Source organism: Rhinoderma darwinii (genome assembly GCF_050947455.1).
Source record: "Rhinoderma darwinii isolate aRhiDar2 chromosome 2 unlocalized genomic scaffold, aRhiDar2.hap1 SUPER_2_unloc_56, whole genome shotgun sequence".
Classification (NCBI taxonomy): domain Eukaryota; kingdom Metazoa; phylum Chordata; class Amphibia; order Anura; family Rhinodermatidae; genus Rhinoderma; species Rhinoderma darwinii.
The window spans coordinates 794110-819462 of NW_027461725.1; the positions used below are offsets into that span (position 1 = coordinate 794110).

The 25353-nt window shown below is 44.4% G+C and overlaps 4 non-coding genes and 1 pseudogene across 4 annotated transcripts; all 5 read right to left on the minus strand.

The window, feature by feature from the left end:
• Positions 1 to 2955: 2955 nt before the first annotated feature.
• On the minus strand, positions 2956 to 3124 carry LOC142680994 (U2 spliceosomal RNA; annotated as a pseudogene).
• Positions 3125 to 9720: 6596 nt separating this feature from the next.
• Positions 9721 to 9913, minus strand: LOC142681023 (U2 spliceosomal RNA). Its single transcript, XR_012853377.1, has one exon. It is a non-coding gene; the product is annotated as a U2 spliceosomal RNA (small nuclear RNA).
• Positions 9914 to 16210: 6297 nt separating this feature from the next.
• LOC142680953 (U2 spliceosomal RNA) lies at positions 16211 to 16396 on the minus strand. Its single transcript, XR_012853344.1, has one exon. It is a non-coding gene; the product is annotated as a U2 spliceosomal RNA (small nuclear RNA).
• A 6562-nt stretch (positions 16397 to 22958) lies between these two features.
• On the minus strand, positions 22959 to 23149 carry LOC142680603 (U2 spliceosomal RNA). Its single transcript, XR_012853061.1, has one exon. It is a non-coding gene; the product is annotated as a U2 spliceosomal RNA (small nuclear RNA).
• A 1117-nt stretch (positions 23150 to 24266) lies between these two features.
• On the minus strand, positions 24267 to 24457 carry LOC142680604 (U2 spliceosomal RNA). Its single transcript, XR_012853062.1, has one exon. It is a non-coding gene; the product is annotated as a U2 spliceosomal RNA (small nuclear RNA).
• Between the last annotated feature and the right edge of the window lie 896 nt (positions 24458 to 25353).

Sequence of the window (25353 nt, forward strand, 5' to 3'; positions counted from 1 at the left end):
GTTGGCAATAAATCTCCTGTAATAGTTGGCGAACCCTAAAAAACACTGTAACGCCTTAAGGGAGGCAGGTTGGACCCATTCCGCCACAGCTTGAACCTTGGCAGGGTCCATGCGGAATTCATGAGGAGTGAGGATTTGCCCTAAAAATGGTATCTCCTGTACCCCAAAGACACATTTTTCAGTCTTAGCAAACAGATTATTCTCCCGAAGGACCTGGAGCACCTTCCTGACATGCTCCACGTGGGAGGACCAGTCCTTGGAAAACACCAGTATGTCATCAAGGTACACAACAAGAAAATTACCCAGGTACTCTCTCAGGATTTCATTAATAAAATTCTGGAAGACAGCAGGGGCATTACACAACCCAAAGGGCATGACCAGGTATTCGAAATGACCCTCGGGTGTGTTGAACGCAGTTTTCCACTCATCCCCCTCTTTGATGCGGATAAGGTTATATGCCCCCCGTAGATCGAACTTAGAAAACCATTGGGCTCCCTGAACCTGATTAAAAAGATCCGGAATCAAAGGAAGTGGGTACTGGTTCCTTACGGTGACCTTATTCAGGTTACGATAATCAATGCACGGCCTAAGACCACCATCCTTCTTCCCCACGAAGAAGAAGCCAGCACCTACAGGAGAAGTCGAGGGGCGAATGAAACCCTTGGCCAGGCATTCTTGGATATACACCCTCATCGCTTCACGTTCAGGACATGAAAGATTAAATATCCTACCCTTAGGAAGCTTGGCACCAGGCACCAAATCGATAGCGCAATCGTAATCTCTATGGGGGGGCAACACCTCGGAGGCCTCCTTAGAAAACACATCGGCGAAGTCCTGAACAAACTCAGGAAGCGTGTTTACCTCCTCCCGGGGAGAAATAGAGTTAACAGAAAGACATGACATAAGACATTCATTACCCCATTTGGTGAGATCCCCAGTATTCCAATCAAATGTGGGATTATGCAACTGCAACCAGGGAAGACCTAATACCAGATCAGACGATAATCCCTGCATCACCAGTACAGAGCACTGCTCCAAATGCATGGAGCCAACCAGGAGTTCAAAAACAGGAGTATGCTGAGTAAAATAACCATTAGCAAGGGGGGTTGAGTCGATTCCTACTACAGGGATGGGATAAGGTAAATCAATACAAGGCATCTTTAGAGACATAGCAAATTCCACAGACATGATATTAGCAGATGAGCCAGAATCCACGAAAGCACTGCCCGTGGCAGACCGGCCAGCAAACGAGACCTGAAAGGGAAGCAAAATGTTATTGCGTTTCACATTAACGGGAAATACCTGTGCGCCCAAGTGACCTCCCCGATGATCACTTAGGCGCGGAAGTTTTCCGGCTTCTTATTCTTGCGCCTGGGACAGGTGTTCAGTAGATGCTTGTCGTCCCCACAGTAGAAGCAGAGACCATTCATTCTGCAAAACTCCCTACGTTGTCGAGGGGACATGGAGGCCCCGAGTTGCATAGGTACCTCCGAGTCCTCCGTGGAGGGGCGAGGAGACGGGACCTCGGGGGGAATCGCAGAAAAGTCAGAGGGGAGCACACTGAAGCGTTCTAGCTGACGTTCCCTGAGACGTCGATCAAGTCGTACTGCTAGGGCCATAACCTGGTCAAGGGAGTCAGGCGAGGGGTAGCTAACCAGCAGATCCTTCAGGGCGTCAGATAATCCTAACCTAAACTGGCACCTTAGGGCCGGATCGTTCCACTGAGAAGCTACGCACCACTTCCTAAAATCAGAACAGTATTCCTCAACCGGTCTCCTACCCTGACGTAAGGTCACCAGCTGACTCTCGGCTAAAGCAGTCCTGTCAGTCTCGTCGTAAATGAGTCCGAGGGCAGAGAAAAAACTATCAACAGAGGAAAGTTCAGGGGCGTCAGGAGCCAAGGAGAAGGCCCACTCTTGGGGCCCTTCCTGGAGTCGGGATATGATGATACCCACCCGCTGGTTCTCGGAACCTGAGGAGTGGGGCTTTAGGCGGAAATACAGTCTGCAACTCTCCCGGAAGGAGAGAAACGTCTTACGGTCCCCTGAAAACCGGTCAGGTAACTTGAGGTCGGGTTCTAGAGGTGAGGTGAGGGGTACTACTAAAGCAGCGTCACCCTGATTGACCCTTTGGGCCAGGGCCTGGACCTGTAGGGAGAGGCCCTGCATCTGCTGGGTCAGGTTCTCAAGGGGGTCCATGATAGCGTCAGCGTAGGAGAAATGGTAGACTAGGTAAGGGCTTGTAATTATGTAATGGCAGGAAGGAGGTGAAGGGAAAGTGAGCCCTAATCTACCCACCGCCCTGTCCCTGCCTACTTGCAATGACCCGCCCTAGGCGACGAGGTACAACTGGGCGGCGGTCCCTACGCTGGCTAAGTGCACAGGAAGACAAACAGGGAACACGCAAGGGAAGGGGCAGTAGCCACGGAACGCCACGAGGAAACGGGGCGGCGAACGAACAGTCAGGACCAGGACGAAGTGAGTACACCCGAGCAGGCACGGAGACAGAAGCAAGCCAGGGCAAGCGAGCAGGTCAAGCAGAACTGCAGCAAGGCAGAAGCACGGCAGAAGCAGGCTGGAGCAAGCAGCAGTGGGGCCAGGAATCCAAAAGAATTACAAGCACTGAGGGAGAGCACAGGGCAGGTAATAAAGGGCAGGGGGCGGAGCTAACTCCGAGAGACCAGGCCGCGATAGGCTCTCCCACTCCTGAGCCTGCCACCCTGGTTGGTGGGAGATGGTGTCAGTCGAGCAGGTCTGGCCTCAGGTGTGGATTGATTAATCCCAGGAGTATAGCTAGATGAAGTACCTGGCAGATCCCTAACACATGACTGTACAAATGCATTGTCCAACAGGTGTTGAAATAATGGGATTAAAAGGGGAGATCCCATCCGAAAGACAAAAACAATGGCAAACACAAAAAGCACTTTTGGAATCTGATTTTAGTAAACACATAAGGAAAGGGTGCACCGGTCCTGGAAATACTGCAATACCAGGTCAATGCGTGGAGTGGACAGAGCAAGCTCTATTTCCATCTCCCTGTTCTAAAAATCCATTTAATATATGGTCCCCAGATAGGGGACGTATCAGATATTAAACTGATAAGAACAGATTTTTTTTTAAGTTGACTACCCCAACTTTGGGGGTAACCGTTTATTTAAAATTTTTCAGGTTTTACAATAAATTAAAATTTTTCAACATTTTTACAGGGATTCAAATTTTACAACAATGGTTAAAAAATAAATACAAATTGTCAGATTAAAATCATACAATTTATAAAAGGGCACTTGGTGGCATCATATTATAGAATTCCATTCGCTAAAAAACCATTTTCTACTTAAAACAGGAGAGAATTTTTTGTCTAAAAGATAATACTTGTGCATTTCATAAAAACAAATTCCTAAAATATCATTCACAGATAAAATTTCATGTTTGAATAAAAGAATATTCCTGGCCGCCCACAGAGCTGCTTTAACGCAGTTAGTAATCTTCCATGCCATAATTTTCTGAGTCCTTGTTGGGCACTCCAGACATCCGTAAAAAACGCCTTCACTTGTAATTCTCTTTATTCCGGTTATCTTCTTCATCAAGGGGAGGATTTTTGTCCATATAAGTTGTGAAAAATAACATTGCCAAAAGAGATGTAAGACTGTCTCGTCATCGCGGCATCCTCCCCTTGGACACGCAGCCGAGTTGGTCAGTCCCCTTCGATGCTGGAATGCCCGGCATGGAAGACACTCGTGGACGCAGCTCCAGGCCAGATCCTTCTGTGAATTAAAAATGAATTTAGCATTAACCATGCTCCAGATAATTTTGCATTTGTTTTCATTAAAATTGCTAATGGGGGCTATTAAAACATTTTCTTTTATTTCCTTTAAAACATATTTACTATTTTTTACATCTTCTATTCTTTTGTCTTTTAGGTTAAAAAGGTTCACTATTTTTTCTAAAATCTTATACTGGTCTGGCAGGTTAAAAGCATATGGCGAGCTTAAAACCGTAGAGAACCATCCGTACCTCCTCATAAAATAGCCAGTGTTAAAACGGATAAAATAAGACCAGTAGTGTTCCTTAAAAACAGTATTAAGACACAGTGTAAAAAAATGGATTAAAAGAAATGCTTTTATATTTGGAAAATCTTTACCACCCATTAGCTTTGGTAACATCACTTTTTCTCTCCTGAGCTTCTCCATCCTAGAATTCCATAAAAATGTAAAACATGCCTTGGTAATCTTTTTTAATAAAATATCAGGGGGAGGGAAAACCATACTTAGATATAATAAAATTGGTAAAATCACCATTTTTGTGATTAAAATTTTTCCCTCCATTGTCAGTTTTCTAAGATTCCATAAACAAATTTTCTTATTAACTTTTTGTGCCACCAAGTCCCAACTGATAAAACCATTGTTTGACTCATTGAAGGAGACCCCTAAAATCTGTACAGACTCCGACACAGGGACTGGAATGTCCTGTAAAATCATATTGCCAATATTTAAAATATTACTTTTATTAAAATTGACTTTAAAACCGGAGGAGCAGCAAAATTGGTATATCTGTTGTAATGCTTTTTGCAGTGACGGGGCGTCCCTGCACAGGACCGCGACATCATCCATGTACCCCACCACTTTTGCCTCTAGTCCCCCCCCGCCCGGCAGGGGGACTCCACATATCTGCCTGTCATTCCTCAATCTGCAGAGTAGAGGCTCGATCGCACATATAAAAAGTAGTGGGGACAAGGGACACCCCTGCTTCACTCCGGAGTTTAAAAGGACATCCTGTGTCTTAAAACCCTTTACTAAAATCTTGCTCGTACAATTTTCATAAAAGGCCTTCAGAGACTGTAAAAAACCTTCTGGTATACCCATCTTTTCTAAAACCTTAAAAAGATAAAAATGTGATACTCTATCAAAGGCTTTCTCGAAATCTATGGATAAAACCGCCAATCTGCCTTTTCTCTCCTTCGTATCACCAATAGCATCTTTTAAAAGGTTTAAATTGTCCCATATGCTCCTCCCAGGTATCGCACAGACTTGGTTGGAGTGGACGATTTTCTCTATAACAGCCTTTAGTCTATTCGCGCAAATCTTGGCCATTATTTTATAGTCTGCGTTTAGTAAGGTGATAGGCCTCCAGTTTTTAATATCTGTTTTGTCCCCCTTTTTATAAAGCAGGGACACCTCACCTTTCTTCCAGGACCCCGGGAGGGCTTTTGTTCTAAAAACTTGAGTAAAAAGGGAATAGAGATCCTCTTTTAAAACTCCATAAAATGTGACATAAAACTCTATGGGTATACCATCAGGGCCAGGGACTTTACCTGTTTTAAAACTCTTGATGGTATCTACAATCTCCTGTTCCGTAATATCCTGTAATAAAAAATCTTTGGAGACAGGATTTAAAACAGCGTCAACCTCCTTCAATGAGTCGTTCATCAAATCAACATTAACAAGCTTTATATTAAAAAGATCCGCATAAAATCTGTGTACCTTTTTTAAAATATTGTCAGTGTTTGTATCTCCATCAACATTGTCTAACAGGGTATGCTTATCGTTAATTTTCTTAAAAAAGTACCTGGAGCAGGTCTCATTTTCCTCGAGGTGTTTCATTTTTGAGCGAAAGACAATTTCCTTACCTCTCTGCTCCAGGCACTGGGAGATCTCCTTCCTAATCTCCATAATCTCCTCCTCCACCTGCATACCCTGTTCTCTGAACTTGTATTGGGTCTGCAGCCGGGTATTCAAATTAGCAAAAAAATCCTGTTTTTCTTTTGCTTTTCTCCTTCCGATTTTTATGAAAAAGTCTCTTATTTTTATTTTTATTTTCTCCCACCATGAGACTATGGACATATTTGGATGTCTTACCCGTCTGCAGCCCTTATAAAAGGTAATAAAATCAGATAAAATTTGCGGATCATCTAAAAGGGAAACGTTCATTTTCCAGGCTTTTTTGACAGTATTTTTCCCAATATCATTTTTAACTTTAAAATACAATAATTTATGATCAGATAAAACATTGGGATTAAGATCACATTTAAAAGGCAGTACTTGATAAGAGCAGAATATAAAATCGATCCTGGAGCTACAGTTCACATTGCTCCAGGTGACGCCGGCCTCTGCAGATAAATTGCTGTTACATTTCTTAAAAACATCAGTAAGTTTAAAATCAGTAACTATATCTTTTAATAATGAGGAGGTTTTGTCATAATTCCTGCTTACTGAGTTAGAGAACCGGCGTTCCCCCTTTAAAATACAATTAAAATCACCCGCTAAAACAAGTGGTTCTGAATCGTTTAAAAAAAGGGGTAAAATCTCTAGCATTCTAGCTCTTTCATTCTTGTCCGAGGACCCATAAAAATTTAAAAACTGCCATCTAATACCGTCTATAAAAGCTTTGACCAATAAAATTCTACCTGGTAAAATTTCATTAAAACTGTCAATTAAAACGTTCCCTTTAAATAAAATGGCGACACCTGCGGCTCTGGAATCGTTAGACCCGGACCACACTGAAGGTCCGAGTCTCCAGTCTTCCTTATATTTGTTGTAGTTCGTGCGATGTGGGATACAGCATTCCTGTAGGAAAAAAACGGTGGCGGAAAAAATAGAAAGATAATCAAACAGGGCAGCTCTTCTCGTCTTGGAATGCACGCTCCTAACATTTAAGGAAATGCCACCTAACTCTGCCATGAGGAAAAGGGAAAAGAGACAGTCTTATGTAATCTTACCCGAGGTGGCCTCAGCAGTCCTCGGCGTTACCAGAGACCTCACTCGAACTCTCATCGCCCTCCGACTTCAAACCGACTGTATAACTTGAGGAGATTGGAGAGGAACTCATGTCAGACAGCTGACCCCCCGCCATACCTAAGGCACTGATCGAAAATGGGTCCCATATGGACTCCACGGGCAAGGTTTCTGGAGCATCTCGTATGGCAGCCTCCTCCCCTACGATAGGGGCAGGAAACGCACTCGCGGCCGTTTCCGGGACTTCTGTCACCTCAGAGGTAGCTATGCTTGTCTCCCCCAACTGGCGAGAAGGGGGGAGACCTTCAGCTGGTGCTTCCGGGGGCGCGTCAACTGGTTTCCCTGCTTTCGCTCTAGCAGGTACTCCCATCGGCACCCCCGCTGCCACCTCTGAGTACGCCCTACGCCTTTTAGTCCTTGCTGCCGCTCCGCCCGGGTCCTCTGCCTCAGGTACAGGCTGACCCAGCACCTCCTGCGGCCCAGGCGGATCAGCTTCATCCGAACTACCCATCTCCTCCGTTTCCTGAGGGGGCTTTTTCGTCCGCTGATCACTGGCTCTTCTCTTAAACCGCCTTTGCTCCTTTGGGTCACCTGTTTGGGGGGGTCTGCTGGAGGTGTCCATGTCATTTGCCTCTTCACCTCCTGGTTCCTCTCCTTGTGCGGGGGCGATCTGGCCTGCTGGCTGCTCTGGACGCCTCGGCCGGACCTCGGGTTGTTCCGATCTGTGGGGACAAGTAGCATATAGATGACCAACTCGGCTGCAAAAACGACACCTTTTCCCCAGAGGGCAAGTTTTGGCCTCGTGCTCAGAGCTGCCACAATTCCTACAGGTGCTTTCGCAGAACTCTTTGGTGTGACCGTACTTTTGACATTTTCTACAGAATGGAGGCATTCCTGTATAAAAAAGATCTCCTGCCATATCACCTAATTTAAAGCGTGCTGGCGGCAACATTATCCCCCCTGCTGTATTGGCATCTCTATAACAAGTTACTAAAAATCTCCACTTTGACGTCCAAACTCCAACTTCGTTCATTATTTTGCCAATACATTTTACACTTTTGAAATAGGGGGATAAAAAGGACATCACATCTTTTAAATCAGCAAACGGGCAGTACATTTTTATCACAATCATCTTAGTGATGTCCAACACATGTTCGTAAAATTCAATACCGTCCAGTCTCGGATCGTTTTTTACCATGTATGCCGCCAGCAGATCTTGGAACACTCCATTCTGTACAAACGTTATGTCATATGTTCTTCTCCTTGGATAGTCTTGCACCGCCAATATCTCCCGCTTCTGAATGTTGAAAATGCCAACAAGCACGGTCTCCACCAAGAACTTCAGGCCGCAGGTTGTCGCCTTCTCTTCTGATACAATAACACGGATTGTATTTTTTATCCGGGCATACGCCGGTATCTCACCAGGACTTTCGTCCATGGTGAGGGGATTTCGGGAAAGTTACGCCACCCGTTGGTGACGCAACGTCTACGCAGCTTCCCCTTTTCGGCCGAAGCCTACACGGGGGATATGTGGATCGCAACTCGTTGCTCAGGACTAAGCCTCTCTCCCAAATAGCAGCACGGGGGTGAAGTCCAGGCGAACCTGGACGATCCCCCGAGGCCGAGAGAGAGGGTACCCGAGCACCTCCCAACTAAGACCAGGCAGCACTGACTACAAGTAACCAGCACTACACTTGATCTCAGCCAGAAGGCCGAGAAGCGATAACCCGAACGGGCCGCGCGTTGACCGAGCCTACCCAATACTGCTGTTCACCCCTTGCAGCGATTCAGCCTACTCCTAGGCAATTCCATGGGGCCCTGCAGGCTCACACACACTCACAGCTACTAAGCGGGAGGTGAATAAAGGCCGGAGAGGAAGCAAGACAGGATTTGCTTCTTTTGCTTGCACCACAATGCAGTGCTGAAAGAGGAGGAATCGACATAAAAACGCCTTCCTGGCAACGCCCAAATGCCCTCCTGCCGTGCAAACACTGGCAGCAGCAGCAGCAGCAGCAGTAAGTGCATGCCCACTGCCACCCCTTCTCCTTTCACACCTTGTATCAGCTTTAATCCAGTCCAGTGCTGCCTGCTGAGCAGCACTGACCAACACTGCCTGGGCCCAGGCTTTTATCTCTGAGGCCCCATTATGATGTCAGAAAGCTGGCTCTGGCTCCTGAGGTCTCCACTATGACACGTGCAAAGTTCCGTCTGAACTTTATATAAGACGGTGCGGCTCAGTCAGTCACTCAGTGTTGCCTGAGAGGGCAACACTGCAACAGCCGGCCCCCAGGCTGTCTTTTTTTTGCACAGCTAGTTGCCTCCAGGAGGCCACAAGAGGGAGACAAGGGACTGCAAAATGGAAAATAGGCATCCACCAACTTTACAGACAACTTGTTCTCCTTGCTCCTACAACCTCCATCCTTGCACAGTTTGTTATTCTTCCAGGTAACATAGTAACAAATCCAAATTGCTGCTCTCTTTGTAGGCAAGCAAGGGTTTGTTGCAACTGCAATTCTTACTTCTTCTTGAAATGTAGGGACCACAGTACATTCCATCACATCCATCTAGTGTACACAGGTAGGTCCATTGTGACGGGCGGGCGGGCGGGCTGGCTGCTTTAATGGCTGTTTGCTGTTCCCCTACTCCACTCCACTATTTGACTATGGTGCTGCATCAATCAGTGGCTGGCTCAGGTGCAGCTCTTTAACCTACCTAGGAGGGAGGGCGGAGAGAAGACAAGGAAGGTGAATGAGCTGTTCCAATGTGAAATGCCGGAAACACAGAAACACAGACGACACAAAACAAGAGGTGGCAATGTATTAATTAATTGCATTTAATAAATTAGCTCATTATCACACATGACTGTACAAATGCATTGTCCAACAGGTGTTGAAATAATGGGATTAAAAGGGGAGATCCCATCCGAAAGACAAAAACAATGGCAAACACAAAAAGCACTTTTGGAATCTGATTTTAGTAAACACATAAGGAAAGGGTGCACCGGTCCTGGAAATACTGCAATACCAGGTCAATGCGTGGAGTGGACAGAGCAAGCTCTATTTCCATCTCCCTGTTCTAAAAATCCATTTAATATATGGTCTCCAGATAGGGGACGTATCAGATATTAAACTGATAAGAACAGATTTTTTTTTTTTTTTTTTTTTTTTTTTTTTATTAAACCATTCAGGTTTTTTTGAATAAAACCGAGAACTGTAGTTGTTCAAACCACCTCTCTATTTTTCAAAAAATCTCATCACTCTGGTTCATTATTTTATTTTTCCATCAAATACAAGATAAGTCAAACAAAATTCCTCAAACTAAATACCGCCATTTTAACATTCGCCATATCCCTTCCGCATCCATACCTTTTTCTAGATCCCATTTATAATAAAAATACAATTTAGCCAATACCATACTAACCACATCCTCCATCTCAAATACTTCTCTTTTATACACATTCAAATTCCTCGTATTCTACAATACCTCTTTCACACAAGTCAAAAAAATCCACAACACTCTATCCTTTTCACTACCCAAACTACACAAACCAAACAAGACAATTTCATACGTCAAACTCTTCAAACCAGTCAATTCTTCGCACAACCCACTCAACTTTTTCCAAACATCCTTTGCATGCTTACACGACCAAAACACATGACTCACATCCTCATCATCCCCACAACCTTCTCTCGGACACCTTTCAGATGCAACCAAACCTCTTCTTTTCTGAACACTCCTTACAGGCAACACTCCATGTACCGACATCCATAACAAATCTTTCTGCTTATTTGACACATCATACGTAACAATCTTCTTCCACACAGACCTAGACTCCATCGAATTCAAACCATTTACAGAACACATCACATTATTCATACACATACTTCTCACAACATTCTTTTCACTCAAAAATCTCTCCATTCTTACATCCTCTAGCTGGAACTTTTTAATAAATTTTTCAACATACAAATACCACCCTGTGCACTGAAAAGCAATTGGTTTACATAAATTACGTTTTTCCCACCTTAGACGCTGAATCACCGTTCCAGCTAAATATTTCGACATTCTGGAAGCCTTGGATTCTTTAAATAAAAGCTCTACAAAAAAACGTACACAATTAATTCCGATGAAAATCTCCAAATTTGGGAAATCCAAGCCTCCATTACGTCTGCTTTTCATTAGAATTTCTCTCTTTGCCTTCTCAATCCCGCTCCCCCATAAAAAAAGGAACAAAACTCTATTCACTTTTTTTAACATAGCTACAGCAGGAGGAAAAACCAGAGCAACATATAAAATCATAGGAAGAATAATACTTTTGACAATTAAAACCTTCCCCGAAAAAGAAAGATCCCTCATTCTCCACATTTCCAACTTTCTCACAATCCTACCACCTAACTCATCCCAACTTTCTCTCCCTTTCAGCTCATCATCAAACACAATACCCAAAATTTTCACACCATTCACCTGTTCCATATCAGAATCACTCACCCGCTCATTACTGAAAAAAATTTTAAATTTGCTCTTACCCCAATTTATTTTAAAAGCAGACGCAATACAAAACATATTTACGATCAACTTCACTCTGGACATATCATACACTGAATCACACAATACGCAAATATCATCCATATATCCCAAAGCTTTCACACGTTTTCCATCACACCCGGGCACCACCAAACCTTTCACAACCTTATCATTTCTAATCATTTGCAACAATGGTTCAATCGCACAAATAAATAGGATGGGAGACAACGGACAACCCTGTCGCACACCAGACATAATATTAAACGATTCTGAAAAAAACCCATTCACCTGCACACAGCTCTTTGCATTCGCGTATAAATTCTTCAACAAACTCACAAACTGAACCGGAAAACCCATTCTCTCTAACACTTTGAACAAAAACACATGCGCCACACGATCAAACGCTTTCTCAAAATCTAACGCACACACAATCACCTTCTTATTCCGACCCTTACAATCCTCAAGCATGTCCCGCACCAACGCCACGTTTTCATGCAATTTCCTTTTCGGTACCGCACATACCTGATCCTCATCAATCACACACCCAATCACATCTCTCATACGGTTCACAATCAGCTTGGCAAAAATTTTATAATCCGTATTAAGCAAAGTAATTGGTCGCCAGTTTTCTAACCGTCTCTTATCTCCTTTTTTATGCAACAAAACTACCATACCCTTCTTCATCACATCACACATATTAGTCCCAGAAAACAACACTCTCATAACTTCTATAACATCCTTCCCAATTATATCCCAATATTTCCCATAGAAATCAGCTGGTATTCCATCGATCCCTGGAGACTTATTTTTAGCCATACTTCCCACCACATCCTTTACTTCACCATCCATAATCTCACCAAGCAAAAACGCACATTCACTTTCAGGAACAAAATTACACACAATATCCAAAAACTCCTCATCATCGCCCAAATCACATTTCTTCACATCATACAGTTTTTTATAAAAATCAGACACCACATCAATCACATCCTTACCGAACACCTCTTTATCATCCTTATCCAATAATACATTCATTCCACTTTTTCCACCACACATTTTTTTAAAGAAAAATCTAGTGCACTTCTCGTGATTATCTCTAACCTCCACCTTAGACCTAAATATAATTTCTTTCCCTTTCTCTCGGAACCACTCCTTAATATCTTTTTTTGTTTTTTCCAAATCGTGTCTTACATCCATACCCAAATTTTTACATTGTTGAAGGAACGTCATCCGCATATTAAAGCGTGAATATTCTAATCTTTTCCTTCTCGCTCTTCTATACCCTATCTGTCTAAAAAACCCACCAATCTTTTTTTTCACCCATACCCACCATTCACACACATTAGAGAAAGAACTTTTCTTCCTAACCCAAAACCCATATTTTTTCCCAAACCTAGTTTTTTCCCTTTTATCACTCAGAAAACTAACATTCATCTTCCATACCCCTCTACCATAAAAGAAATTATTTATAACAAAAACCCCCAACAAACACTCGTGATCTGAAAAACACACTCTCTCCTGCGCATAATCTACACATTCCATTGCAGAGGTAGAAAAAAAGAAAAAGTCCAGACGAGAATCCGTTCTTCCGTCATCGGCATGATAGGTAAATGGACCTGGTTTCCTGGTGACAGCGTCCTGCAAAGCAAAGTCCTGCAAAATTTTATTCCACAAAACTCCGGTAGCGTCCACATTAGACTCTGTGGATCCAGCTCGGGCCTGCTTCTCCAGGATACAGTTAATGTCACCAACAATAATTACAGGAACTTTACCGTGTAGAAAAAATTTTAAAGTATCAAAAAGTGCCAACCTATCAGATTTCACAGCATGGCCATAGATATTGATAAGCCTAAACTGCCACCCCTTGTAGGATAGTAACACGCAGACACATCTTCCTTCCTGAATGATTTGAGTCTGTTTGATGACAAACTCATTATTTTTAAAGAGAATACCAATTCCATCGTTCCTATTTGTGGAAGAAAAGGACCAAATTGCTTCCCCAAACTTCCATTCTTCTTTACTAGGATTTTTTGACAAACCACATTCTTGTACACAAACAATGTCACTGCCCTTAGAGGCCAAAAAGTCCAGGACTGCAGCACGCTTGTGAGCAGAGGAGAACACCCGTACATTTTGAGAGACAATCTTTAATCTCAAAGACATGCGGGCATAGTATGGTTAGTGCAAAGGAAAGCCATGAGATAACCAGAACATATCACGTCCCAGGGAAATACATAGCTCTTTCCAGATTTGCCACATTGACTTCACTGAGGAAACCTTCCCCAGGAGAGCTGGGTACTTCTGAGGCCACCTCAGATGACTTAGGGCTAGAACTAGAGTCGCTGTCCAGCAATGAGAAGGGATTTGCATGAGCAGAATCTTCCAATAAGCCTATCTTCAGTCTCTTCACCGCCTTTCCAGACTTCCCCCTTTTTGAGACCACTTTATGAAAAATTTCAGCACTAGTGGCACTAGGCATCCTGGCCTCCTTCTCGTCCTCCTCCGATATTGACCACTCCACTTTAGCTGAGTCTTCCATTTTTGACTCTGGGCTAGAAAAAGACAAAATTTGCATACTTGCACCATCATCAGGGGAAGCACACCCAATAGGTGGCGCTGTGTCTTCACCTTCCATAGGCATAACCCCAGGTGTTTCATCAACACTTTGCTCTGCAGGAGGGACCACACCCAACTCCATGCTGTTAGTATGTGAGGTTAGAACCTCTCCTAATCCAGCTTTCCCAGGGTCCTGAGAAGCAGGCACAGAAACACTGCCAGCTGGCTCTGAAATTGCATCAGAAGTGGCAGCAAGGGAACTTGTTGTTCTCACCTGTCTGCCCCATGTTCTTCTCTCTTGCCCTAAAAAGGGAAACACCTTTGGACATTTCCTACAAGTATGACCCGGCAAACCACAAATGTCACACCTGGATGGGGAAATACATGCACTAGCCTCATGTCCTGTTTCTTTGCAATTCCTGCATACTTTGCCTTTGCATGCATCTTTGGTATGCCCGTAGGAAAAACATGATCTGCAAAAACATGGCATATCTTGGTAATAAAGATATCCCTTATTACCACCAATTGAAAAATTTGCAGGAGGATTCATCACTCCTCCAATACAGCTGGAGTCAGGTTTCAGCCTGACCCAGTACTTAATATCACCATTGAAAATTCCCCATAGGTTCTTCTGCTCCACACCTCCTCTAACATGGGTACAGTAGTGAGCTAAGAAGGCCCTGACCAGCCTTCTATCCAGAAATGGGTTATACATGTGGATGGTAATACATTTCTCCACTGCTGAAAAAAGAGGTTGCACTTCAATAGATGTTAAAGCCTCATGCATGTGTTTCTCCTTGAGCAACTGAAATACATTTAAACAGTAGGCGGCCTCAAAAAAGGATACATCATATGTAGCAATATTGCTGAAAGCTTGGATACAGAATACCTCTACCAACTTAACTCCAGCCAGGTCCAGAAGGATGTTCTCAATGATATGTCCAGTATCAACTTCTTCTCTCCTCTGCTCATTCACCACAAAACGGATAGTGTTACGCACAGCTGCCATCTTGAAAAGGAATGCCCAACGGCACGGTGATCGCTCCCAAAAACGTCGGATAGGACTCCACGAAAAGGCCGAACCCCCCGGCCCAGACCAGGCAATGAACCTGATCTGAGCCAAAAGGCCGAGAAGCGATAACCCGAATGGGCCGCGCGTTGACCGAGCCTGCCCAAAACTGCTGTTCACCCCTTGCAGCGATTCAGCCTACTCCTAGGCAATTCCATGGGGCCCTGCAGGCTCACACACACTCACAGCTACTAAGCGGGAGGTGAATAAAGGCCGGAGAGGAAGCAAGACAGGATTTGCTTCTTTTGCTTGCACCACAATGCAGTGCTGAAAGAGGAGGAATCGACATAAAAACGCCTTCCTGGCAACGCCCAAATGCCCTCCTGCCGTGCAAACACTGGCAGCAGCAGCAGCAGCCCACTGCCCACTGCCACCCCTTCTCCTTTCACACCTTGTATCAGCTTTAATCCAGTCCAGTGCTGCCTGCTGAGCAGCACTGACCAACACTGCCTGGGCCCAGGCTTTTATCTCTGAGGCTCCATTATGATGTCAGAAAGCTGGCTCTGGCTCCTGAGGTCTCCACTATGACACGTGCAAAGTTCCGTCTGAACTTTATATAAGACGGTGCGGCTCAGTCAGTCACTCAGTGTTGCCTGAGAGGGCAACACTGCAACAGCCGGCCCCCAGGCTGTCTTTTTTTTGCACAGCTAGTTGCCTCCAGGAGGCCACAAGAGGGAGACAAGGGACTGCAAAATGGAAAATAGGCATCCACCAACTTTACAGACAACTTGTTCTCCTTGCTCCTACAACCTCCATCCTTGCACAGTTTGTTATTCTTCCAGGTAACATAGTAACAAATCCAAATTGCTGCTCTCTTTGTAGGCAAGCAAGGGTTTGTTGCAACTGCAATTCTTACTTCTTCTTGAAATGTAGGGACCACAGTACATTCCATCACATCCATCTAGTGTACACAGGTAGGTCCATTGTGACGGGCGGGCGGGCGGGCGGGCTGGCTGCTTTAATGGCTGTTTGCTGTTCCCCTACTCCACTCCACTATTTGACTATGGTGCTGCATCAATCAGTGGCTGGCTCAGGTGCAGCTCTTTAACCTACCTAGGAGGGAGGGCGGAGAGAAGACAAGGAAGGTGAATGAGCTGTTCCAATGTGAAATGCCGGAAACACAGAAACACAGACGACACAAAACAAGAGGTGGCAATGTATTAATTAATTGCATTTAATAAATTAGCTCATTATCACACATGACTGTACAAATGCATTGTCCAACAGGTGTTGAAATAATGGGATTAAAAGGGGAGATCCCATCCGAAAGACAAAAACAATGGCAAACACAAAAAGCACTTTTGGAATCTGATTTTAGTAAACACATAAGGAAAGGGTGCACCGGTCCTGGAAATACTGCAATACCAGGTCAATGCGTGGAGTGGACAGAGCAAGCTCTATTTCCATCTCCCTGTTCTAAAAATCCATTTAATATATGGTCCCCAGATAGGGGACGTATCAGATATTAAACTGATAAGAACAGATTTTTGAGTTGACTACCCCAACAAAGGAGGTAACCGTTTATTTAAAATTTTGAACAAATTTACAATAAATCAATACATTTCAACAAAAATTTACATAAATTTACAATCATGGTTTTTTAATACAGATAAATACAAATTGTCAAATAAAAACAATTTATAAAAGGGCACTTGGTGGCATCATATTATGGAACTCCATTCACTTAAAAACCATTTTCTACATAAAACAGGAGAGAGTTTTTTATCTAAAAGAAAATATTTGTACATTTCATTAAGACAAATGGCTAAAACATCTTCCACAGCTAAAACTTCACGCTTAAATAATAAAATGTTTCTGGCCGCCCACAGAGCTGCTTTTACGCAGTTGGTGATCTTCCATGCCATCATTTTTCGAGTCTGTGTTGGGCATTCCAGGCATCCATATAAAACGCCATCACTTGTGTATCTCCGAAGTCCTGTAATCTTCTGTACCAAGGGGAGGATTCTTGTCCATATCAATTTCGCGTAAAAACATTCCCAGAATAGGTGGTAGACTGTCTCGTCATCTCTACATCCTCCCCTTGGACACGCAGCCGAGTTGGTCAGTCCCCTTCGATGCTGGAATGCCCGGCATGGAAGACACTCGTGGGCACAGCTCCAGGCCAGATCTTTCTGTGGGTTAAAAAGATATTTAGCGCTCACCATCTTCCATATTTCTTTACATTTTTGTTCATTAAAATTACTGATGGGAGCTACTAAAACATTTTCTTTTATCTTTTTTAAAATTCCTTTACTATTTTTTACTTCGTTAATATTTTTGTCTTTTAAGTTAAAAAGGTTTACAATTTTTTCTAAAATCTTATACTGGCCAGAAAGGTTAAAAGCATACGGGGAGCTTAAAACCGTGGAGAACCAACCGTTCCTCCTCATAAAATAACCTGTGTTAAAACGTATAAAATATGACCAGTAATGTTCCTTAAAAACTGCATTAAGACATAAAGTAAAAAATTTTATTAAAAGGAATGCTTTTATATCGGGGAAATCTTTCCCCCCCATTGGTTTGGGTAATATTACCTTCTCTCTCCTGAGCTTTTCCATCCTGGAGTTCCATAAAAATGTGAAACATGCTTTAATTATTTTTTTCAATAAAATCTCAGGGGGAGGGAATACCATACTTAAATATAATAAAATAGGTAAAATCACCATTTTTGTAATTAAAACCTTTCCCTCCATTGTTAGCTTTCTCATGTTCCACATGCAAATTTTCTGATTGACTTTTTGTGCCACCAAGTCCCAACTGGTAAAACCATTATTTGACTCATTGAAGGAGACTCCTAAAATTTGTACAGACTCTGACACAGGGACTGGAATGTCCATTAAAACCATTTTGCCGATATTTAAGATGTTACTTTTATTAAAATTGACTAAAAAACCGGAGGAGCAACAGAATTGGTAAATCTGTTTAAAAGATTTCTGTAATGACAGGGTGTCCCTGCAAAGGACCGCAACATCGTCCATGTACCCCACCACTTTAGCCTCTAGTCCCCCCCCGCCCGGCAGGGGGACTCCGCTTATCTGCTTATCCTTTCTTAACCTGCAGAGTAGAGGCTCGATCGCACAAATAAAAAGTAGTGGGGACAAGGGACACCCCTGCTTCACTCCGGAATTTAAAAGGACATCCTGTGTCTTAAAACCCTTTACTAAAATTTTGCTAGTACAATTTTCATAAAAGGCCTTCAGAGACTGTAAAAAACCTTCCGGTATACCCATTTTTTCTAAAACCTTAAAAAGATAAAAATGTGACACTCTATCGAAGGCTTTCTCGAAATCTATAGATAAAATTGCCATTTTACCTCCTCTCTCTTTCGTGTCACTGATCACATCTTTTAAAAGGTTTAAATTATCCCATATACTCCTCCCGGGTATCCCACAGACCTGATTGGAGTGTATGATCTGGCCTATCACTGCTTTTAATCTGTTCGCACATATCTTCGCCATTACTTTGTAGTCAGAGTTTAGCAAAGTGATAGGCCTCCAATTTTTAATGTCTGTTTTGTCCCCCTTTTTGTAAAGCAGGGACACCTCGCCTTTCTTCCAGGACCCCGGGAGGGCTTTTGTTCTAAAAACTTGGGTAAAAAGGGGGTGGAGATCCTCTTTTAAAATACCATAAAATATAACATAGAATTCTATAGGTATACCGTCAGGGCCAGGGACTTTACCTGTTTTAAAACTCTTTGTAGTTTCTAAAATCTCCTGTTCCGTAATATCCTGTAATAAAAACACTTGGGAAGCAGGATCTAAAACAGCATCCACCTCCTTCAATGAGTCGTTCATAAAATCAACATCAACATGTTTTGTATTAAAAAGATCCGCATAAAAACCGTGCACCTTTTTTAAAATGTTTTGGGTATTTGTTTCCCCATCTATCTCATTTAACAGGGTATGCTTATCATTTATTTTCTTGAAGAAGTACCTGGAGCAGGTCTCATTTTCTTCAAGATGTTTTACCTTAGAGCGAAAGATTATCTCCTTTCCCCTCTGCTCCAGGCACTGGGAGATTTCTTTTTTAATTTCGGTGATCTCTTTCTCCACATGCATACCCTGTTCTCTGAACTTGTATTGGGTCTGCAGACGGGTATTTAAATTAGCATAAAATTCAAATTTTTCTTTTGCTTTCTTCATCCCAGCTTTAATAAAAAAATCTCTTATCTTTATTTTCATTTTTTCCCACCAGGAAACAATTAGCATATTGGGATGTCTTACCCGTCTGCAGCCCTTATAAAAGGTGATAAAATCGGATAAAATTTGCGGATCCTCTAAAAGGGATACGTTTAATTTCCAGGCTTTCTTCGGAGTTCTCCTTTGATCGTTCAAATTAACTTTAAAATATAAAAGTTTATGGTCAGAAAACACGTTAGAATTAAGATCACATTTAAAAGGCAGTATTTGATAAGAGCAAAAAATAAAATCAATCCTGGAGCTGCAGTTTACATTGCTCCAGGTGACGCCGTCCTCTTCAGGTAGATCCCTATTGCATTTTTTAAAAACATCAGTAAGTTTAAAATCCACTGTAATATCTTTTAAAATAGACGGGGTTTTATCATAATTTCGACTTACTGAATTAGAGAACCGGCGTTCCCCCTTTAAAATACAATTAAAATCACCAGCTAAAATAAGTGGTTCTGAATCATTGATAAAAAGGGGTAAAATTTCTAGCATTTTTGCTCTTTCCTTCTTGTCTGTAGAACCATAAAAGTTTAAAAACTGCCATCTAACACCGTTTATAAAAGCTTTGACCATTAAAATTCTGCCTGGTAAAATTTCATAAAAACGATCAATTAAAACGTTCCCTTTGAATAAAATGGCGACACCTGCGGCTTTGGATTCATTGGACCCGGACCACACTGAAGGTCCGAGTCTCCAGTCTTCCTCATATTTTTTATAATTCATGCGGTGAGGTATGCAGCATTCCTGTAGGAAAAACACTGAGGCGGTAAAAACAGAAAGGTAGTTAAAAAGGGCAGCTCTTCTTGTCTGTGAGTGCACGCTTCTTACATTAAAGGAAAGACCACATAACTCAGCCATGAGGAAAAGGGAGAGAGACAGTCTATTTTTATCTTACCCGAGGAGGCCTCAGCAGTCCTCCGCGTCGCCAGACACCCCACTCGAGCTCTCATCATCATCTTTCCTCGAGTCAAATGTGCGCATCGATGAGGTTTGAGAGGAAGTCCCGTCACTCAGCTGACCCCCCTCACCTAAGGCACTTCTTGAAAATGGGTCCCAGACGGACTCAACGGGTAAGATTTGGCAATCTTTGGCAGCGCCCTCCCCTTCTATAGGGGCAGGAATCGCGCTTCCGGACGTCTCAGGGACCACGCTTACCTCGGAGGCAGCTGTCCCTATATCCCCCAACTGTCTAGAAGGGGGGGGACCTTTAGCTGTCGCTTCCGGGGGCACGTCAACTGGTTTCCCTGCCTTCAACCTGGCAGGTACTCCCATCGGCACCCCCGCTGCCACCTCCGAGTACGCCCTACGTCTCTTAGTGAGCGCTGCCGCTCCGCCCGGGACCTCTGCCTCAGGTACAGGCTGACCCAGCATCTCTTGCAGGCCAGTAGGATCAGCTTCATCCGAACTACCCTGTGCCCCAGTCTCCTGGGGGGGCTCTTTCGTCCGCTGATCACTGGCTCTGCGTTTTTGTCGCCTCTGCTCTTTAGGGTCACCTGTTTGGGGGGGTCTGCTGGAGGTATCCATATCGTCTTGCTCGCCTCCTTGGGGTTCCTCTCCTTGTACAGGGGTGATCTGGCCTGCGGGCCGCTCGGGACGCCTTGGCCGGTCCTCGGGTTGTTCCAACTCTTTAGATCTGTGGGGACAAGTAGCATAGAGGTGACCAACTCGGCTGCAAAAACGGCACCTTTTCCCCAGAGGGCAAGTTTTGGTCTCGTGCTCAGAGCTGCCGCAGTTCCTACAGGTGCTGTCGCAAGACTCCTTGGTGTGACCGTACTTTTGGCACTTCCTACAGAATGGAGGCATCCCTGAAAAATAAAAGTCTCCGGCCATATCACCTATTTTAAAACGTGCTGGCGGCAACATTATCCCTCCTGTAAAATTGGCATCTTTATAACATGTTACATTGAATCTCCACTTTGAGGTCCATACACCAACCTCATTCATGACTTTGCCAATACATTTCACAGTTTTAAAATAAGGGAATAAAAAGGACATCACTTCTTTTAAGTCGGCAAAAGGGCAGTACATCTTTATAACTATCATTTTAGTGATGTCCATAACGTGCTCATAAAAATCAACACCGTCCAGTCTCGGGTCATTTTTTACCGTATAAGCCGCCAGCAGATCTCGGAATACTCCATTCTGTATGAAAGTAACATCGTATGTCCTCCTTCTTGGGTAATCCTGCACCGCCAAAATTTCTCGCTTCTGGATGTTGAAGATACCAACAAGTACGGTCTCCACCACAAATTTTAAGCCGCAGGTCGTCGCCTTCTCCTCCGATAGAACTACACGAATCGTGTTTTTAATCCGGGCATAAGCCGGTATCTCACATGGATCCTCGTCCATGGTGAGTATGGTATTGTTACGCTACTCCGTAGTAGGCGCAACGTTAGGCGCAACTCCCCTTTTCGGCCGAAACCTACACGGGGGTATGTGGATCGCAACCCGTTGCTCAGGACTAAGCCTCTCTCCCAAATAGCAGCACGGGGGTGAAGTCCAGGCGAACCTGGACGATCCCCCGAGGCCGAGAGAGAGGGTACCTGAGCACCTCCTAACCAAGACCAGGCAGCACTGACTACAAGTAATCAGAACTACACTTGATCTCAGCCAGAAGGCCGAGAAGCGATAACCCGAACGGGCCGCGCGTTGACCGAGCCTGCCCAATACTGCTGTTCACCCTTGCAGCGATTCAGCCTACTCCTAGGCAATTCCATGGGGCCCTGCAGGCTCACACACACTCACAGCTACTAAGCGGGAGGTGAATAAAGGCCGGAGAGGAAGCAAGACAGGATTTGCTTCTTTTGCTTGCACCACAATGCAGTGCTGAAAGAGGAGGAATCTACATAAAAACGCCTTCCTGGCAACGCCCAAATGCCCTCCTGCCGTGCAAACACTGGCAGCAGCAGCAGCAGCAGTAAGTGCATGCCCACTGCCACCCCTTCTCCTTTCACACCTTGTATCAGCTTTAATCCAGTCCAGTGCTGCCTGCTGAGCAGCACTGACCAACACTGCCTGGGCCCAGGCTTTTATCTCTGAGGCCCCATTATGATGTCAGAAAGCTGGCTCTGGCTCCTGAGGTCTCCACTATGACACGTGCAAAGTTCCGTCTGAACTTTATATAAGACGGTGCGGCTCAGTCAGTCACTCAGTGTTGCCTGAGAGGGCAACACTGCAACAGCCGGCCCCCAGGTTGTCTTTTTTTTGCACAGCTAGTTGCCTCCAGGAGGCCACAAGAGGGAGACAAGGGACTGCAAAATGGAAAATAGGCATCCACCAACTTTACAGACAACTTGTTCTCCTTGCTCCTACAACCTCCATCCTTGCACAGTTTGTTATTCTTCCAGGTAACATAGTAACAAATCCAAATTGCTGCTCTCTTTGTAGGCAAGCAAGGGTTTGTTGCAACTGCAATTCTTACTTCTTCTTGAAATGTAGGGACCACAGTACATTCCATCACATCCATCTAGTGTACACAGGTAGGTCCATTGTGACGGGCGGGCGGGCGGGCTGGCTGCTTTAATGGCTGTTTGCTGTTCCCCTACTCCACTCCACTATTTGACTATGGTGCTGCATCAATCAGTGGCTGGCTCAGTTGCAGCTCTTTAACCTACCTAGGAGGGAGGGCTGAGAGAAGACAAGGAAGGTGAATGAGCTGTTCCAATGTGAAATGCCGGAAACACAGAAACACAGACGACACAAAACAAGAGGTGGCAATGTATTAATTAATTGCATTTAATAAATTAGCTCATTATCACACATGACTGTACAAATGCATTGTCCAACAGGTGTTGAAATAATGGGATTAAAAGGGGAGATCCCATCCGAAAGACAAAAACAATGGCAAACACAAAAAGCACTTTTGGAATCTGATTTTAGTAAACACATAAGGAAAGGGTGCACCGGTCCTGGAAATACTGCAATACCAGGTCAATGCGTGGAGTGGACAGAGCAAGCTCTATTTCCATCTCCCTGTTCTAAAAATCCATTTAATATATGGTCCCCAGATAGGGGACGTATCAGATATTAAACTGATAAGAACAGATACTACACTTGATCTTAGCCAAAAGGCCGAGAAGCGATAACCCGAACGTGCCGCGCGTTTTGCTTCTTTTGCTTGCACCACAATGCAGTGCTGAAAGAGGAGGAATCGACATAAAAACGCCTTCCTGGCAACGCCCAAATGCCCTCCTGCCATGCAAACACTGGCAGCAGCAGCAGCAGCAGCAGCAGTAAGTGCATGCCCACTGCCACCCCTTCTCCTTTCACACCTTGTATCAGCTTTAATCCAGTCCAGTGCTGCCTGCTGAGCAGCACTGACCAACACTGCCTGGGCCCAGGCTTTTATCTCTGATGCCCCATTATGATGTCAGAAAGCTGGCTCTGGCTCCTGAGGTCTCCACTATGACACGTGCAAAGTTCCGTCTGAACTTTATATAAGACGGTGCGGCTCAGTCAGTCACTCAGTGTTGCCTGAGAGGGCAACACTGCAACAGCCGGCCCCCAGGCTGTCTTTTTTTTTGCACAGCTAGTTGCCTCCAGGAGGCCACAAGAGGGAGACAAGGGACTGCAAAATGGAAAATAGGCATCCACCAACTTTACAGACAACTTGTTCTCCTTGCTCCTACAACCTCCATCCTTGCACAGTTTGTTATTCTTCCAGGTAACATAGTAACAAATCCAAATTTCTGCTCTCTTTGTAGGCAAGCAAGGGTTTGTTGCAACTGCAATTCTTACTTCTTCTTGAAATGTAGGGACCACAGTACATTCCATCACATCCATCTAGTGTACACAGGTAGGTCCATTGTGACGGGCGGGCTGGCTGCTTTAATGGCTGTTTGCTGTTCCCCTACTCCACTCCACTATTTGACTATGGTGCTGCATCAATCAGTGGCTGGCTCAGGTGCAGCTCTTTAACCTACCTAGGAGGGAGGGCGGAGAGAAGACAAGGAAGGTGAATGAGCTGTTCCAATGTGAAATGCCGGAAACACAGAAACACAGACGACACAAAACAAGAGGTGGCAATGTATTAATTAATTGCATTTAATAAATTAGCTCATTATCACACATGACTGTACAAATGCATTGTCCAACAGGTGTTGAAATAATGGGATTAAAAGGGGAGATCCCATCCGAAAGACAAAAACAATGGCAAACACAAAAAGCACTTTTGGAATCTGATTTTAGTAAACACATAAGGAAAGGGTGCACCGGTCCTGGAAATACTGCAATACCAGGTCAATGCGTGGAGTGGACAGAGCAAGCTCTATTTCCATCTCCCTGTTCTAAAAATCCATTTAATATATGGTCCCCAGATAGGGGACGTATCAGATATTAAACTGATAAGAACAGATACTACACTTGATCTTAGCCAAAAGGCCGAGAAGCGATAACCCGAACGGGCCGCGCGTTTTGCTTCTTTTGCTTGCACCACAATGCAGTGCTGAAAGAAGAGGAATCGACATAAAAACGCCTTCCTGGCAACGCCCAAATGCCCTCCTGCCGTGCAAACACTGGCAGCAGCAGCAGCACCAGCGGCAGTAAGTGCATGCCCACTGCCACCCCTTCTCCTTTCACACCTTGTATCAGCTTTAATCCAGTCCAGTGCTGCCTGCTGAGCAGCACTGACCAACACTGCCTGGGCCCAGGCTTTTATCTCTGAGGCCCCATTATGATGTCAGAAAGCTGGCTCTGGCTCCTGAGGTCTCCACTATGACACGTGCAAAGTTCCGTCTGAACTTTATATAAGACGGTGCGGCTCAGTCAGTCACTCAGTGTTGCCTGAGAGGGCAACACTGCAACAGCCGGCCCCCAGGCTGTCTTTTTTTTGCACAGCTAGTTGCCTCCAGGAGGCCACAAGAGGGAGACAAGGGACTGCAAAATGGAAAATAGGCATCCACCAACTTTACAGACAACTTGTTCTCCTTGCTCCTACAACCTCCATCCTTGCACAGTTTGTTATTCTTCCAGGTAACATAGTAACAAATCCAAATTGCTGCTCTCTTTGTAGGCAAGCAAGGGTTTGTTGCAACTGCAATTCTTACTTCTTCTTGAAATGTAGGGACCACAGTACATTCCATCACATCCATCTAGTGTACACAGGTAGGTCCATTGTGACGGGCGGGCGGGCGGGCGGGCGGGCTGGCTGCTTTAATGGCTGTTTGCTGTTCCCCTACTCCACTCCACTATTTGACTATGGTGCTGCATCAATCAGTGGCTGGCTCAGGTGCAGCTCTTTAACCTACCTAGGAGGGAGGGCGGAGAGAAGACAAGGAAGGTGAATGAGC